Raw genomic sequence first — 17,181 nt, forward strand, 5'->3', positions numbered from 1 at the left:
AATAACCCCATTTCTGTGTGTTTCTTATGTACTAGAAGTAGAGGGCAGTTCTGAAAAGTCTGAGTTAAGCTGTGGACATTAAAATTCCTAAATCCAGTAAATCATTTAAAACAGCTATAATGAACCAATGCCAATGTAATTAAGTATAAAAACTCTGCAAATCATACATTAATTCTTCCTTTTAATTTTCTGCATCACTTTATTAAAAAAAAAAAAAAACCTACTCAGCACATCTGTTGGTATAAAGTTGCTATATATAAATTTTTGGAAAACTACTTACCTTTTAATAGCTCCATTTCCATTATATACATATTCAGATGTGTAATTACGGCAATCCAAAACCAGTCTGTATAGTGCACTATTAAATACAAGGCAGATTTTAATTAGAAATAGAAATACAGGTAGTAGAGGTTTTTAAAATACCTCGTTTGTGTTACTACTTAATAGAGTAGTGATAAAGCCTGACTTTTAAAATTTTTCATTTATATAGAAACCAAAGTTTCTGAAAGCAATATGGTAGCATTCATAAGAATTGCAACCTACTGTAGATGGTCTTTTAGCATCTGAAAATTAAAACACAATGATTCTTTTCACAATATTTTGAGTATTGAAATGTTCTCCACTTATGCTCATAATACCTGAAAATTGTGTTGGCATTTTTACTTTCTTTTAAATTTTTACTTTTTTTTTTTTTTAAATCAGATTTTATTTCAGCAGTTCAAGTTCAGGGAAAAAAAAAGGTTTTAAAATTCAATTTATTTCTCTTCCATAGGATTTATAAGAGAATGATTGTTAGTTCTTCCAAACAGCATGGAGAAATAAATAAATATTTAAATCTTGAGTTTATAAAATAATATTTGAAAATTAGAAGCAGTTTTCTTTTTGTTTTCATTTTACCTTCTATGCTTTTCTTTATTTTCTAAATTTTGGTGAAGAAAACCAGAAATGAACCAAAAAGAAAATCTCTGAAGAAACTGATGTTTCAGAATCAGTAAGTATTGGTTTTGGTGGTTTTGTTGCTGTTGAACCATACATATAGATTGTGTTTTGGTATGGCTCAAGTTCCTGCACAGATGGCTTATTAGAGGGGGAATTACTGTTTTCTCTAGCCATTTGGGGTATTGTTCCTAGTAAAGAAAGATAACTCCTTGATATAAAGTAAATCTAGGGTGCTTTGAATGTTGTCCAACAGGCATTCACAACAAGCAGCAAGCTCTGACTTTCTGAATACCAGTGAATCAGTTTTGAACTGTGCCTTTGCAGTTGCAGGAGTTTATGGAATTTACGTTGCACAAGTCTTGAGGCATTTTTTGAGGTAAAATTTAGCAATAAACAAATGAAAGGATTGTGATTGAAAACAGATGTGTCTAGATTGTGTTAGTTAACCTGCTCTATGAGGAAAGTAATCTACAAATATGAACAGAATATTCTGTGCAATAGGGCTGGAGTTCATCTCCGTTATCTTTATTTGCTAAGATTGGGTATCTAGTCTGAGCCAGTTACCTAGCACAGTGCTCCTGGGAATGGGGCCATTGTTCATACAATGGCAAAGCAAACATGATATGTGAATCACTTTCTTGAAGTGTGTATCTTAACTGATTACAGAGGTAGCCAAGGTGACTAGCATATAACAAATGTCTAACTTTTGGATGGTTCATGAATCCCTCTCCAAATACTTAATTTATTTTAAATGGGCATATTTCATTTGAACGCATTAATCCTTAAAAATTTGGAGTCTTGAGTCACTCAGAGCTATTTCCTTACCTTCTTATTGTCTCCAGAAGATGCTCATGACTTGTTTCAGCTACTTTCAATACCTAGAAAGGGATAAAATAGAGCTTTTAAGTTTGCATATTAAGGGAGTATTTTGGACAGAGAGACTGAAGATTGTTCTGATACAAGAATGGTCCAAACATTTAATTGTCAGAATTAGACTTGGATTGTATAGATGCAATATTATTCCTATTTATGTGACTTGGAACACTTCGTAAGTTGATGTAGGATATAATATATTTCTATAGTATACATGGGGGAAAAAAATAGTTGTTAGGCATTGGAATAGGCTGCCCAGGGAAGTGGTTGAGTCACCATCCCTGGAGGTTTTTAGAAGATGCTTAGATTTTAGAGCTTAGTGATATGGTTTAGTGGAGGACTTGTTAGTGTTAGGTCAGACGTTGGACTGGGTGATCTTGGAGGTCTCTTCCAACCTAGACGATTCTGTATTGCAGTATCAACTCTTCAGCTGAATGCTTTTCTTTGGCACTTTTTTTGCAGAAAGCAAATTATCTCAATGGACAGAATTGCAGTACGTCCTCATAAGGTCTTACACATTCAGACAGATGGTTTTAAGACATTATTTTGATTATATTTCAGAGACATAAAATCCGTTTTCTATAAAGATGAATGTATAATTAATGAATTATGTAAAAAGAAAGTGGTTAATGAAGTGTGCATAAATGGCAACACAGCAAGAGGAACTGACTTCACGCCTACCCCTTCACCTGCTCTTTTTAACCATTTTTGTTGTAACAATCCATGTCAATTCTTGATCTGTTTCCATATAATTATATTGAAATTATCTTTCAAATTATTCAGGCTTCTTTTCCAGAAGTCTCAGCTGTTCACAGCCTTTTATGAAGCCAGGTTCTCTTCAGTCCCTGGTCATCTATTGAAGGACTTGGCCAGAACTTTTCCACACTTAGCCAATACAGATTTTTTTTTAGGGTGGTGAATTGCTAAGCTAATCAGTGACCTTAACAGAAAGTCTGAGCCTGACAAGGAGTGTTGTTGGCTTTATTCATGTTCTTTATCTATGCATCATCCTCAGAACTCATACTAGAAAATAGTATTTTACATTTTTAAGCTACTGTGTTCAGAATATTAAACTAATACAGATTTTATTTGCCTGGAAAATACTGAGGGTGCTATTGATGCTTCTTACCTTCTATTAAAATTCCTGTTCATTGTAGATGGTTTAATTTATTGAGGAACTTGGCAAATATAGTTACATAGTAGATATTCTAAAATACATTTCTGCTTTTTATTTCTATTGTCTTCTCTATTTTTAGATATTTCTATTTCTATAGATCTTTTTACTGAAGTGTTATTTTATAGTCAACATTGGCTTTGTCCCATTTTATGTGTACCCCATTTTTTTCTGTGTTCTCCTTCAAAAAGGAATCCATGTTTCCTTTTGCCTTCTTAGTTGTTGTTTCACAAGTAATAAATAGTATTCCTAAGAACATCTATTTTCTTGCATCTCTCAGTGTTTAATTTATTCTTATTAGCCAGTTCGTCTGTCTATTCCTAAAGTTTTATCTTTTTTTTTTTTTTTTTCTGAAATCTCTTAGTCTCCTATAATATTTATTAGCATAAGGAGCAGCATCTGTTCTCTGTTATTAAGGCAGCTTTGGTTCAGGTATTGATACTGTGACCTGCAGTGTTCTGTAGGGCTTTATGCTTGTTTTCAGTCTGTATTGGAGTATTGAGCTTGTTCTTAGTAGTTCGCGAATACCTTACGCCTTAGATATCTCAGTGAATCATGGCTAAACAAACAGATTAAATCATAAAATAATTCTACAGCATGCCTTTCTTGTTTTTATATATATAGCTTTCTTCAATAGCCTCTGTGTCATTCATCCATTTGGAAACAAAGAGTTATATTTGTGCTATGTATGCTCAGAAAAATTAAAGCAGAACAAAGCTCTCCTAATGGAATATGTATACTTCTGAAATTTTGAGTTCCATTGTGACAAAGGAGTACTTATTCCCTTAATAAATATTATCCCATGCAGAGAGGTTTCCCCTTTGAACTTGTGTGAATTGACTAAAGCTTTGTTACAGGTCTGTCTGGAGAACTGACATTCAGGTTGCTGATAGAACCCTATTCTACTCTCTCTTTGTCCTCTCTGGCTTATTCATGAATAATACAGTGATGTCCTGTGTAAGATTATTTATTTTCTCTTGAGGGGCTTCATTGTACAATAATGATTCAAATTATCCATAGGCCCCAGATTATCAGTCACAATACAAACATCTGTGCTTGAGGAAAGTTATTACCAGCTAAAGAGATGAACTTTATGGTCTAGAAGTACGAAACTATTAGGGCACTCTTATTTGTGACTGGCCCTGAGTTCTGCATAGAAACTTCAGTGTCAGTTACATGCATGTCAAGCTGCAATGAATGACAATTCAAGAAAGAAATGCTTAAACCAAGGTACAAATGTAATGATAGTTTAACTGTTGCTAATATAGCTGCATTTCTGATATTGTGCAGATTGATACTAGCTCGTTCTTGCAGTCACCATATTTTGGTTGTCATTCCACATCCACAGAGACTGTTTCTGGAATCATTTACTTCATTTGAATAAATCTTTTTGCAAAAAAATCCTTAATTTTGATTATTCTGAGCAGAGGTGGTAATTCATGTTCTTCGTTCCTAGTTGGTTGCTTGCTATTGCATTTTCCTCCTGTGCAATGGATTAAGCTGCGTTTTCCTCCACAGTGTTTTACAAGTGCTCTAGAGTTTTGGGGCATGTATTGAAGGTATCAAGGCAGAGTAATCTGAACCTATATCAGGTGAATTTAAGTTCTTGCTAAACACCCATGTGATGTGGAATCTAGAGATACAGATGTTTTCCACAAGCACCACTGTAATGACTTTCATGCTTCTCTCATCCTTAGTGAACTCTTAGGACTGTCCTGTCCCTTTCCCACTGTGTTCTCTACTGCTGAGTTTCTGTACACTTACTCTGTATGATTATGTCCAGTCCTTTCCCACTTGCTTATTCTGTTTCCTTATCCCCCCAGACAGGTGTGTAAGGACAGAAACTCTCCTCTCTCAAGAGCAGCAGTGTGGAGGAAGATGGCACACCAGTTCTAAATTCAGGTACAAGGCCCCTGATTTGACTATCCTACCACTTGTGACAAACTGGAAATACTGGACATCAGCTTCTCATAAGTTTAAATGAAAATCCCCACAAATAAGTCATATTAGATCAACAAAAACTAGTCTAATTGGGTTGTTTCAACATTTCACTATACAGTGGAATTCAGCCAGGATTTAACTCACAGAGCTGGTAATTTTGTATGTTTCCCAGTATTTCTCATTAGGAAACCTTATTTTAGCATGTTTCTAATTTTGCTAGATTTAATGTTGTTTGTTTGTTTGTTTTCCTTAGAGAGGGATTCCATGAGCTTTTTGAATCTAGTTTTTATTGCTTAAACTTATGAAAATGCATCAGTTTCTAACCAGTTAAGGAAATGAAGCAAAAGGTTTTTCTTCACAGGTAAATATTTCTATTGACCCTCCCTGGAAAAACCTTGGTGCCGCTGTATTTGGAAGAGGGGTTGAAAATATGGCAGGAAGCATGCCTTGAGTTTCTTTTCCAGTCCGAAGAAATGTAACATATGCATTTGTAAAATATGCAAGTTATGCATTCTCAGATGTTTTTCAATTTTATTCTTTAAATATCCCATTGCACTGGACAGTCTTCTGTCAAACCATAAGTGGTTTTATTACTTTTGTTTACCAGTCTGCAGTAACTGCAGAGTACGATTGATATTGAAATAGGGACACTGGCTTTCCTGTGCATTCGGTTATTTCAGTTAGTCCAGTGAATGTTCCTTGTAACTCTGGTTTTCATCTGTGTTGATGAAAGTATGAGATATCAATCCATAGTCATAGAAAACTGCAGTAGATAACTGTGTTATGGATCCAAAGGTTTCATCTCTTATTACTTATATCGGTCACTTAGATCATGCCACATAATGGAATTTGCTTTTTTTTTTTTTTTTTCCTAAAAGTTTGAAAGCAATTTTGCGTGCAAATATCTTGGATGTGATATATTCTGGTGTTATCCCAGGCATTATATAATCCTGTAAACACCTCAGTTCCCAAGAAAGTACTATTCTCTTTAAAACAATACGTCAGTTTCTTATAAAGTGCCTCAACTTGTTATTCTGTACAGTATGCTTTTTGTCGCAGTGTTACCAAGTTTCTCTTTTGAGAGAAGTGGAGAAAAACAAAATAAAACTTCATGGAGATGGGAGCCATCTGCCACTGTTCCAAAGAACACCAAGGGGATTTCATCGTTTTTCTGTTTTTCAACCAATGGCAGATTGTGCTAAGTCAGGCACGTAGTAATTTAAGAAATGCCAGTGTTTCTGATTCATAAAGCTTTCTATAAAATTGGCTGGCCCATATTGTTTCAGAAAACATTTTCAGTGATCTATCCAAAGCAAACCATATGGACATTTCACCTGATCAGATAGGAATCAAAAATAAACATTCGGGCAACACAGTTTAAAAGCAGTTTGCCCAAATTTATATGGAGATAATTATTGACAATTACTAGAGCTGGTCAAGAATGGAATTTTATATTTTGGAAAAAACTTCTTTTTTTCTGCATTTATCCAAGATTGAAAAATACTAACTCAGTTTACAAAATGAAATAAAACCAGAATCAATTGAAATTTTTCATCTCAATACACAAAAACAATTCAGGTTTGTTTTGAACTTTTTTGATTTTCCAATGATACAGATTTTTAATATTCATTATAATATTAATATATTTATATCTAATATATTTTAATGTATATATCTGATGTATTTATATTGGATATTATTTTTTCCATGTTGGAGAAGTTAGCTTAGGTGGCTTAGTGTTTCATCACAAGGATTTTGTGATGCCATGCTTCTTTCAAAATTACTTTTTTAGTCTATCTGTGGTCCACCTAATTCATAAATAAATAAATAATTCTGCCTCTTAGACTTGATACATTTGTGAAGGTGCCATTTATTCTCCATTTAATTATTTCCCTTTAAAAATTGAGAATCTTTCACAAATTTTCATGAATTAGAAGCATGAGGCTAATAGGGTTTTCTGTGTATCTGACGCAGTCCCCTCCTTCCTTAGACATAGCATCATGTAATACTGTTATAAACTTTAAAGGGAGCAAAGCTTTTTCTCCTTGCTATTCCTATGGGAATGCGCTTACAGAACTTGCATGTTAAAACATCTCACAGTTTCCAGGCTAAATTTATTGATTGCCAATTAAGAACCATTTGTTATTATGCTCACATTTTCTTTCAGCTCACATAGCTATCTTACTCTTACACGTTGAGCCTTCCTGCAGACATGAAGGATTCTTCTGGCCTTCCTCTTGCTAGACTGAACAAGCTCTCTGTCCTCTGCCTATGATGCTTCATTTCGGATAATGCCAGCAGCCTTACGCTTCACTTATTTCACTATGAATTCAAATTGAACATGGATGAACATAATAGTGGTAGTACACTTATTCACTGCATATACTCAAGATGTTGCAGGTATGTTTGCTTTTGCTGACAATAAAAGCTGCTCTGTATAATTTCTGTAGAAAACAGCTTTTCACTCTTCACTGGTTTTAAAATTAGTTAGGGGACCTCTTATTGGAATGTTTAACTATAGACTTGTGAAGAAATGAGAGTTCCTTAAGACTGTTTTAAGTAGTTGCTTACAAATGTATCTAAAAACAAATGAAAGGCATGGCTGCATAGTAAACATGCATGAGGTTATGTTTCCTGTATTGAAATCCATTGTTTCAGTGGAAGATTCCTAAAAATTCTACTACAAGAGTTGACATTAGAGAACAAGCGTTGGTCATCCAAATGAAAGCTCAGGTGGAAGTGAAAGCCAAGCAAAATCCTTTCCTTTTCGTGCATCATCACCATCCATAAATATTCCATAAGCTCAGTTAGACCCTAAGCTACACCTGTAAAGTTCATTTTGCAGTGAGGTGGCAGAACTATAAATAAGGACAGGAATGATTCTGCAATTGGTAATCCAAGCCAGATTCTCAGTGGGTATAAATCATCAGACATTACCAACTTCAGTGGAGCTCTTCTTATTTATTCGTAGTACCTGCCATGCAGTTTATATGCCTGCCAGTGCTTGGTGAGAGAAAAGAGAACATAGCTCACTTTCTCATAGGCTCTTCAAGGCTCATGCAATAAAATAATGTGTTGTTTTGACATTAAAGTAAAGAGATGAGATTTGGAATACAAAGCAGAGATAGGAGCAGCTGAGTAGGAAGGTGACATTCCAACAAGATATTTTTTTCTGGTGGCTCTGTATTTGCAAATTTTGATATATTATGATCTAAAGTAGATGGCTAAAGTTATCAATGTAGGATGAATTCTGCACTGCCATTGTCAGAACAGTTATTTATGTGCCAACAAGATGCCATAACATAGAATATCAGTCACAGACTAGAACAGCCGCCAATTCTAGTCTTCATTTTTCTGTATTTTATGGAACCACTAATTCTATTCTACTTCCACTTAGCTGAATTTCTGTGTTACTGGTTTAGCATAGCTGCAATCTTGTGCTTTGCATATGCCATATATTTGAATGAGTATATGCTGCAAACATATTATTCCTATGAAAATAAGTTTGTGATTCTACAGAACACATTCAAAGATGAGTTGTTGGATTATAGCACTTTCTACAACCTGCAGTATAAATGCATAGCCAGAGCTACTCTATGCCAATTTGATTCTGTATGCTAGTTTCTCCTCAGTGAGCACATCTTCCTCCTTAGGTTTCCATCCAGCTGACAGGGATGGAACTTTCAATGCTACTTCCTTTCTACTACCTCACTGTGAGACTGAATCCTTCGTTCCTGGATGGCAGCAGGAACCTTCTGTAAAAAACAGAGGTTTTTGTTCTCCAGCAATGAAAAAAACTGTACATAAGGTATGTATATAATTCCATTTTTATCTGGGCATCATAGTTTTAGCAAATCAGTCTTTGAAATATCATCAGAAGGGAAAAAAAAGTCAAAGTCCAGCTCTCATAATCATTTTTTCAGTTCTCAATTAAAATTAACATTTACCTTTCCCTCGTGAAACTCTTTTGTATTCATTCAATTTATTCTTGGGAATTTGATATCATTGCTGATCTTACAAAAAAAAAAAAAATCATCTTCCTAAAAAGTAATTGAATCTATTGTTTTTGTTTGAAGTATAGATTTATTTTTACAGGATTCACAGTCTTAAGGTGCAAGTATATCTTGGCACTGAAAAAAAAAGCAAATGGTGTTTACTATACACTTTTAGGCAATATAAGACAAAAAGCCGGTACTAGAGAGACTTTGAAATGAAAGCTGCTGTGTGCACACACGAATTACACAAGATTCCAAGATCTGAACTTCATGTGGTCTTAATGCCCAACTATTCCTGAGCCTCAGCAATTATGACCAAGCAATACGTGACTATGCATGGAAAACAGGTTCTTACATCTGTTAAAGGAAGGGAAAGGCATGCGTAGGACTACCTCAGAGTAGTAATTGAGATAATGGCATGCAAAAGTTTATCTTATTTAGGGCTACTGGAAGACTCAGGGGAAATGAGTTGATCACTTCCTGAAAAGGTTAATCACGCAAGTCATTCGTACTTCCTTCCCCTCGAGGGGGAAACACAAACATTAGTAATTTCTTCTGTTAAATACTTGTTCGGTATCATTTAAATCCCTTCAACTTGCTGTGCCTATGAAAAGTACTCCATCAGCAGCACTGGAGAGTAAATGCTGTTTTTTTTTCACAGTATCAGGTACAATATGGACCACTGCAATGTAAGCTTTTGTAAGAACCATAAGGCTAATTTAAAGGAGATCAAATAGGTTCCTAATTAAACATACCGAAATTCAGTGAGAGACTGGGCTATGTTGCTCTTTGAAAGCACTATAAATCAGTGTATCCTTTTGTAGATTTTATAAAAGTTGAATAAATAAATAAAAATAAGCTGAAGCAAGTACAGTACTAGAAGTGCTTCTTGCCAAAGTGAGATTAAACTATACAATTACCAAATCAGGGTAAGAATATTTTCATATGTTAATATTGCATTATAAGCAGAGCATGATATTAGTCAAGGCGCCAGATGAATATAATCAATATTGAAACTTTTATGTAGAAGGGCAAGATAGTATTCCATTTACTTTTAAACAAAACTAAAGAATTTGGTCAGAAGTCATGTTTCCAGATTATTACCTAATATCTCGAGGCTCAGACAAATGGTCACATTATCCACCTCAATGCTTAAACTGTAGAATCTGTCCTTACACTTGCTGTTAGCTCTCAGAAAATTGGAAAGGAAACACGCTTAAACTGTCAATATTACAAAACTAGAAGATGAGGAAGATGTAAAACAGTAAGTTTTAGGGGAATAATTAGTTACAAATATAGGTGAGGTAAAGGCAAATATGATACAAGAGTGGATAGAGTTAAGGCATTTCCAGGAATGTGGGTGCTTTTGTTAAAGCTTAATGTTGCACATGAAGAGCTGGAGGATAAGATAACATTGGCACACAAAGTTCAACCTGCAAATGAGAAAATGTGATGTGTAACAGGGATTTATGGCAGAGGCATTATCCTTGTACCTCACTTGAAAAATATTTAAAAGCTGGATGTTTCCTGGGCTTTTGACTTTTAGTCTTTCCGTAGTAGCTGTCAAGCCTGGAGAGCAACAGCTTCTTATTGAATTGCTGAGAAAACTTGTTTGCGTAATTTTTATCATAGCTTTTAACAAACTTCAGACAAATTGAATGGGCAACATGGCTTAGTATCTAGTCATATGATTCAATCACACCAAAATAAAGTTTATGCTGACATCATCGTACAAAAAATCCACTTTAAGCTGTATTTTTTTTTCAAAATAGCCACATCCCATGAAATTCTCACATAGTCAGAAATTAAAAAGCAGTTCCTACTTCATAGTGTGAGTCAGAAGCCTAGAGTATCACCCTGCTTTTTTAATACAGATGCAGGTGCCAAGCTATGCAAAGACTTGGTACAAAGCCAGCTGGCACCGGACGCTTGTTGACCTGCAGACCTGAGCTGGGAACTACAGGAGTCAGATCCAGAAAACTCAAAGCATTCAGTTTTAAAAGAACTTTAATGAAAATGAATCACAAACCAAATGGTGCACTATAAATATTTCAAGAAAGAAATACATAAGTAGTATAATTTTATGTTCCATTAGGAAAGAAAAGATACTTACTGCTGGAATCCTAATAAACCTTATGATGTGAAGAAGTACTAAAACGTGGAACAGCCTGTTGGGGCTAAATTATCTTTGTGCTTTAGATGTTAGATCAAGGGAATACATGTCTTTGTGTATCTGTTTTGAAGATGGGTCCCTCTGCAAAAGTGTGAAAGTTCCTGTTATTTATTACATAGTAATAGAATCGTAAAATAGTTTGGGTTGGAAGGGACCTTTAAAGATTAGATTGGGTGTTGGACTATACAGTCACTGGCATAAAGGGTGTCCTTTTACAAATATGTTAAGTGGATGCACTAAATTTACCATCCTGTTTCTAAGCAGAGCATATAGTTCTTTGTGCTCTGCAAAAAGATTTATGTTCTTCCTGTTTCCTGCTAACTTTACAGTAGGAGAAGTCTTTTTGCCCTGTTCTTATAGCAAGTTACGTAACACAGTTTTGGTCAGTGACTAGACCTCCTAGTTGCTGCTGAAAGTCCATATACTTAATTCTCTTCTTATAAGTTAGCTCCATAATAAATTGGCAGTATATATTTTTTTTTTTTTTGTAGCAAATCAACCTGCATATTTATCACTAACAATGATAATAGTCATAATGAAGTCTCAAAAATCTTTTCTCTGACCTCCTTGTTGGAGGTTTGAAAGTTGTAGAGTCCTACTAATAGGCAGATTTAGTCAGAAATATATTATTGTCTCTAATTTTTGGCTAAAAAAAATAAATATATTTTGAAAATACAACAAACTTTTGCTAGAGAGATGACTGTTGATATCAAGTGTTAAATTTTTAATTGCAATAATCAAATGCTTTGGCCTAGAAAAAAGTTTAACTCAGTAGTAAGAGCCCTTAAAATGTATTTACTGAAACACTTATGGAATTTTTTTTTCTTTGACAAAAGTACTTTTCAACAGAATTTCAGAATAAAAATGGAATTTTATCTAGTGATAGTGAATGAGCAAGACTTTTAAGGTAATAGAGAACAGAAAAGCAATGCCTTTTCTGGTCATTTTCTTATTTTAAGAGAGTGATTTTAAAAAATATGGGCTCTCAACAAAAATAATTTTCATTCTTAACAGCTATCTGGAAGAATTAAAAGAAATCATAGTAAATCTGACCATTTCCCTGTTAATTTTCTTCCACTTCAGAATCTGACTCTGTTCAACCATTAAAGTTTTTTTAATTGAAGTTATTTGGAAGAAATGAAAAGAACTAAATATTGCAGATAGTGTTGCAGAAATAGCACAAGATTTTTTTTGGGGCAGTGGCTGAAGAAAATAAACTTCACACATAATTTTATATGTCTGTAGCGGTATTTGAACTTGGTATTTCAGATGCTGTGTAGATAAAACACTACATCACAGGTAGAACAGAATGTTAATAGAAACAAGGTATTTTCTTAAATCTTTGTTGTAAATTATTATATTACATAAACTAATTTAAAATTGATTTTACTCTTTGTAGAGCTAAGTGGATAGCAACTCTGGTTTATTAGATAGGTACTTAACACGATTAATGCAATGTCAGTAATTCTACGTGGCCATGATTAAATGTCTTACTTAAAATTTTCATCTCAACTCCACTATAATTAACAGTGGGTGCAAGGCTCTCTACTTACTTATTTTTTTTTTTTTGAGACAAAATGCAGATTGTAGAAAACACAGTTTAAGATTTCTGTCTTTGTAAACTGTAGTCTCAATTTCTAAAGTGTAAAATCTCTATTAAAATGGTACAAAGTGGGGTGCTTAGTCAAAGATCTAGGTGAATTGCTGATCTGAAATGCATTCAGACCTCAAGTCTATCCCTCACCATGTGTCTAAAGGGGAAAAAAAATTAATGTAACACACAGGAAGGAAATGCAGACATTTTCAAATGACAGACTTTATTGTGAACCTGTAGAACAATTTCTTTTTAAAAAAGAAAAAAAAAAGACAATTACAAATTTGTTTCCCGTTAAAGAAGGATCATATGTTTTTATTACTGCTGAATTGAGTACAGCAAAATGGGTTTTGCTGAATCAGTAAGATTCAATATTCTAACTGGTGTGTTCTAAAGTAGTCTCTTTGCTTATGGGAAAAGCAAATGATAATATCTTCTAAGACAAGAAAGTTCTCTTTTTGTAGTATGAAATAAAATAGCATTTGGTTTTATGATACATCACAATACTCTCCCTCTTGTGTTTTGGTATTTTTGAAGCATTTGGATTAAAGAAAGTACAATCAAGAAATAAATGTTTAATCCAAAAGGAAAATGTGATTTGCAGAGAAAGGTCAAATGAGATTATCAGTCACTTTTTTAATGCAGCAGAATGTCTGAGATTTAGAAGAAAATCTTTAAAGATTTTCACTTTCTTGAAGAGAGAGGAGCAAATTAAAACATTATTATAGTACTTGAAGCTTTGTATTAGAAGAGGAGCCATTCTTTTCAGTGCCTTGCAAGGCATTACACCACAGTTCACAGTCTATGTAGCCATAAGATGTAACGGTGTAGAGAGGACTGGGCACACACTGATTTGCCTGGCTTCACTTGATAAGGCAGTCACCCATTCAGTGGGTTATAGTACTGCTTACATGGGAGTTAATGCATGGGAAGTGGGACAGAAGGAATATATAACTACTTTTTCTGCTCTTACTGCACGAAGCTTCTTCAGAGTGGAAACACAGAGTGTAAGAGCATCTATATTTTGGACATACTGCAGTGATGGAAGATGAATTTCACCCTGAGGTTTGCAGTATATTTGAGTGCTGAAGATATCACTGAAACTGTTGTGTGCCATATTTTGCATGTCCGTGTGTGTGAAATTGTGATTAGGATCCACAGGCTCCTAAGCAACTCAAAGCAGTGTGGTTAGGAATATGATATAAATATTGGGTTTGGGCCTTGGGGATAGGATTCAGCTCACTGTGCACTAAGGGGATTCACTTTTCCTTAATTTTGATGCTTAAAATATAGAAGTTTGTGTTTGACCAGTGTGTCTAGGTTCCCGTCTCAATAAAATGAATCAGTTCACTCAGTGGAACCAAGACAGTTACCAAGCTAAGTTGAGGTACCTGCTTCTACTGTTTGGGATGACAAATAACCTTCTAAATGCTGTTGACTGGAGCCTAGCTGTTGCCCAAATGTAGTTAGGTGAGCTGAAACATTCTTGGAGTCCATATTATGAGCAGTGTGTCAAATTGTGCTACCTCTTCCCTGTTTTCTTAGATACTTGAATAAACTGCCCGAGCTGCACATCATTGAAACAGGGATGGAGTAGTAAACTGTAGCCTTTGAATTCTACAATCATCTTCTTCTGTGAGTCAGCCAAGGATATAAATTACATTGACTATGTCTTTTCTTAGCAAAAGACTACCGAAGTTCAGACCTGTGGTCTTTTTGGCAAGAATTCCTTCTGAGTTATAAGGACATTTTGAATAACAAGGTACTGCACTCTTGTACAGGGAGATACCTGAGACTACCTATAGCCAGTTACTATGAAGAAAAAGGACTATAGAATAATGTAGAACAATGAATTCACTGAGTTCTTTGTATTTTTGCAGATCTAATCACTTAGGGAACTCTGGATATGTTGAGCATACGCATATATATCTATATGTGGATTAACAGCTTAATCCTGTGTATTCAGGATCCTGCAGAATCTTTTAGACACTAGCTCCACAGGATTATAAAAAGAAAAAGAAAAACTGATGAACTTTTGCATTATAGAAAGATTGTCCTTGGAAGTTTTCTCAAAGATTTATTTCAAGGGACTGAAGGCAATGTTAGACTGAATTTCCACTGAGTCATGATAACACAATTATAATTTTGCTCCTGAAAAAAGAGACCTGAATGGTATCAAGAATTTGCAAAAAGCATTTTTCTGCTTTCCATAAAATAAGCAATTTCACTTGGAGATCTAGCAAAACCTAAGACAGCAGTAATTTGCTGAGCACTGCTCTTTGCACTATTACATTTTCATTTCTGTTTTTTTTTTTTTTTTTTTTTTAATCTAAGGGTTTCTACAACCCTATACATTTATTGTTTTGATAGTGATATAATTATGTCAGATCACAAAACAAAACAAAACAACAACAAAAAACTCATTATGCTAGCAATACAATACTATTCAGAATGTGCGTTTAAAGAGAAACTTATATTTAACCAGAATACGTTTATTAGCAACATTTGAACAACTGGGGCAGTTAAATCACTGACTGTGTTGGAATAATTATTATCTTAATATTTTCTTAGTTGTTTCTAAATGTTAATGAATTTTGAAATATTTTATTTTCTAGGATATTAATTCATAGGTAAGTTACAACTACTTTGAATATCAAAAACAGTCTCAGTGACCATTATGTGTCTGTGTTACTACATATTCTCAGCAGGCTTATTTTAATTAATGTTTAAAACTTTGGAAACAGATCAGCATAAACTGCTTCTCATGAACTGAACTGCAGGTGCTTTCTATGCTACTTCTCAAGGTTCTGTTGCCTGGTTTTCTCAATGGCAAAAACGTTCAGAAATTGCAACAGATTTCATGCAGCCTGTGCAGTAAGTTTCCTTTGTTTTCTGCCATCCAAGGCATGTGTGGAAGAAAGGGGTTGTCTGTAACTGCATCTCCCCTTGGCAGTGAACTAGTGTTTTGACTCAGAGTTGCTCAGATTAGTTATAACTGTGGATACTTAAAAAGAAAATGTTATCAAGTAACGAGATAACATTCTATTTCTGTAGCAAATCAGCTTTATCTACATCTTCATGAGTGCCAACAATTATGAATAATGAAATAGGAGAACTATGTAAATATTTTCATTGGACAATTACAGCTCTTTAATTAAGGTGGTAAGGGATGTTGAGGAGAGACAACCCCAACCCAACATTGCCTAGCAGAATGGTTTTCAGGTCTGAAGCAGCCTCAGAAGAGAGCTCCACACAGGAAATGTCTAGAAATATGAAACAGTCACGGAACTTTGCTAGTGTTTGAAGCATGTTTGAACAATAATGAACACTGCAGTCAAACACCAAACATCCACAGTTGGTGCCCGGTAGTAACTCATTTTATCCAAAGCAGAAGAATAGAATTCTACCAACTTTTCTACTCTTTTGTTGATGAATACATAAGAGTAGGAGTCAGAAAGTTTTAGTTATGAAAGACACCTGTGCAAATAGCTTGTCACAATTTGCTAATTCGAGCAAAATACTATACTTACAACACATAATGTTTTCTTTTAAACAAGCAAATATTTAACATGCACTGAGATCAGAGCCTCAGACTAACTAATTCGGTTAACTAAATCATTCAGTTTTCACTCAAGCTCAGCAACTACAGTCTGACTCCCTTGAAAACTCCCCAACTCATAGGATACCTACATGACCCTAAAGTGCAAGTATGTTCTGCTCTCTGAACTGTAGGTTTAGCTCCATCATTGCTACCCAATTTTCTAACAGAAATTAGAAATTTCAGAGAAAATGCAAAGAGATTGTTATAACAGAAATAAGTTTATCAGGTGGAAGCTTTTTTACTGGAAGCTCCTTCACTGACCTACCAAGCATAAGTCTGCATCACAAAGCACGTCTTCTGACAGTAACTTTATGCAAGTGTTCAGCCCAGAATTCTGAACATCATTAAAGACCTTCCCAAAAGACTTTTGTTATACAGAGTAGTTGGATGATGAAAAGGACACAGTGTGGTTCTAAGTATTTTATTATTTCAGATTCTTTCCTTATATGTACAGTTCCAACTACTATATTTGTCTTAGATGGAAAAACTAATTAATTTTAATTACTGGAAGGAGTAGAGATCAGTATCTGCCAGTTTATTCTTCTTTTAAAGGATTACCCAACTGCTGTGCAAGTTATTTAGAGGCAGCACTGTGAGGAGACTGACCTGAATTAATTCACACAAGAACAGGCCTTAACTAAATTATGACAGAACAGTATGAGGAATAAGTGAGAGAGAAGGTGACAGAGCTGAAAATAATCATGTTTACTGCAATGTGATGAGCAGCTTTAGACAAGTAAAATATTGTGTACTGAAAAGCAATAATAAAGGTAGAATGCTTAGGAGAATCACAGAACCACAGAGTGGTTGAGGCTGAAAGGGACCTCTGGAGGTCCTCTGGTCGAACTCCCAGCTCAAGAAGGGAAACCTACAGCAGGTTGCCCAGGCATG

The 17,181-nt window shown here is 34.6% G+C and overlaps 1 long non-coding RNA gene across 1 annotated transcript in view; it reads left to right on the forward strand.

Annotated features, from left to right (window-relative positions):
- LOC310903743 overlaps positions 1–17,181 on the forward strand; it is a 136,201-nt gene that overhangs the window by 72,356 nt on the left and 46,664 nt on the right. Inside the window, exon 10 of the long non-coding RNA XR_014587766.1 lies at positions 4,810–4,888. This is a non-coding gene — a long non-coding RNA (uncharacterized lncRNA). The remainder of the gene's footprint in view (positions 1–4,809; positions 4,889–17,181) is intronic.

This window comes from Anser anser (genome assembly GCF_964211835.1).
Source record: "Anser anser genome assembly, chromosome: 8".
Taxonomy (NCBI): domain Eukaryota; kingdom Metazoa; phylum Chordata; class Aves; order Anseriformes; family Anatidae; genus Anser; species Anser anser.